Raw genomic sequence first — 2,429 nt, forward strand, 5'->3', positions numbered from 1 at the left:
CACTGTTGCCTTGCAGCAAGAATGTTTAGGGTTCTATTCCCGGATGGGGGCCTTTCTGCATGAAGTTTGCATTCTCCCTGTGCATGTGTGGGTTCTCTCCGGGTACTCCGGCTTCCTCCCACGGTCCAAAAATATGACTGTTATGTTAATTGGCTTCTTTAAATTCTCCTTAGATGTGAGTGTGTGTGAATGGTTGTTTGCCCTGTTTGTCTCTGTGTTGCCCTACAATGGACTGGCGACCTGTCCAGGGTGTACACCGCCTCTCGCCCGTAAACAGCTGAAGATAGGCACAAGCTCTTCCAGTAAGGTCAAAGCAATTAAGTAGAAACTGGAGTGGTGGGCTGTGCGATTGGAATGGTGAAATGTTGAAATGTTTCCACAGCTTGAGGCGTTTTATGGAGAGTTATGACATAACCATTCAAACAATGAAATAAATGATTGCCTCTCACAGCAGGAGCCTGCTTGAAAGTTTCAACAAGTAAGTAAAATATTATTCTTTAAACCAAGTACTGTATAGTTTTTTTTTCAAAGCTTTTACAATTTATTTAAGTTTCTTTTTTTATTTTAAAAAGTGCATGCAGTATAATGAAAAAAACAAAACACAATTTTAGGGGCGCTTTGATTTAATTTAGGGGTGCTGAAGCAAAGGTGTTGTTGGCCCAAAAATGGGCTAACAACGCCTATGTGACATACGCATAAAACAAATAATCTAATTAATCAATGAGATAGTTAAAAGATGAAATACAACCTTTAATAAAAAAAGACAGATGCATACAGAGATATTCACCACTGACATAGAACTGTCATTCTAAATTTGACCAAGTTCCCTCATTGACTGATAAATACATAGGCTAACAGTACACACAGGATTTAGATAGTTCACTGTTCTTCCTGGATGCTTATAGCTATGCATACCTTACACATTAAATAACGCTTTTTCAAAAGGACAACAAACGCTATGGAAGCAACTAACTGATAAAGGAAAAAAAGATTTAACCCAAGGTGAAGTGGTACGAAAAAGCTGACCGTGAGATATTACTTGGATCATTTTAAACCAGTCTAGCATATAAGTATAGAATTTAGATGTTTGCTGATCAAACTCTATAAAAAAGAGTTAATTCGTCTAACCAGCCAGCAGCTGACCATTGGATTCATCATCAACCCTAACCCCAAAAACTGACTCTTATCTAAGGAATCCAAACAAAAAAACAACATGGCCAGTAACCTCTTAGTCAGAATGCTTGTCTTGTTCCTGGAGGATGCCTCTTTTTAATTAAACACCTTGGTTTAAATAATGTTTTTTTTTGTTTTTGTTTTTTCCTACAGATCCTCCTAACAATTAGTCTGAACCAAAGGATGAGAGATAAACCAAAAAATAATAATAAATTGACTATTTCAGCTGCAGCCAACAAGTCCAAAGCATCAAGAATTCTTTTTCACGTTTATCTAAAAAAAAAAGTTGCTTTAGTTGTTTTACCAGTAACTTTAGAAAAACATCTCACCAGGTGATATTAAAATAGAACAATAAATATTTCTATAGCCTATTAATTTATCCTTCATGGCAATGATAGCGCTTCTATGGAAACATAAAGGTGCAACTTTGCTTTTCCACAAAGAGTTCAAGAACATTACAAAGGCAGTTAAAATGTTGAATTATAAGGCAAATGTATTTGATCCATTTTCCATCTAATTTAAACAAATTTATTAGTTCCAATAGATCTATGGACATCCTTCCTTAATTCAAACTAAAGAATTTAAATAATGACATTAGAGATGCTTTCATTGCATTAACAGAGGGTATAGTTAAGCATCAAGTGTTAACCTGGTGTGGTAGTGATGTAATATTACTTCGGTTTGGAAGTGGTAATCTACTTTACTGTTTGTTAAAATGAATACAAGTTTTAAAAACGTTCAAAATAATATGATAGTAATCGCAAGAGAGGTTTGTTGTTTTTGAATAAAATTTTCTATGTGTTAACTCTAAATGGTGCCACGTTTGTAAGAAAAAAATGGATTGGTGTGTTGAGCAACAATGTTAAGCAAGTCTGCTGAAAATTTTTCCAAATCCTCCTTGTTGATGCCAAACAGCATTTCCTGGCAGTGCGACTGTTTGGGAAGAGAAAAAATTAGATTTGTCATCATATGATATACTGAGGTGAGATGTGTTTAGAAGCAGAGGAGCCATAAATTACAAAACACTGAAATAAAATATTCAATTCCTGTATATACTTCTTGTCACTAACTAGGAAGTATTTATATTTGCCCTGAAATGAAGCCTTGAAGCTTTATGTTTTGAACCAAATTTGTATTGAAAATGTCTGAGTGAATTAATTAGCTGAGTTGAGTAACTTCAGGTAGATTTCAATGAAAATATTTCCCAAATAATTTCTGCCCGCTTCATCAGCATTTTCTTTAATTTGATGACTAAG

Source organism: Cyprinodon variegatus, unplaced genomic scaffold, assembly GCF_000732505.1.
Source record: "Cyprinodon variegatus isolate N-32 unplaced genomic scaffold, C_variegatus-1.0 Scaffold421, whole genome shotgun sequence".
NCBI lineage: Eukaryota > Metazoa > Chordata > Actinopteri > Cyprinodontiformes > Cyprinodontidae > Cyprinodon > Cyprinodon variegatus.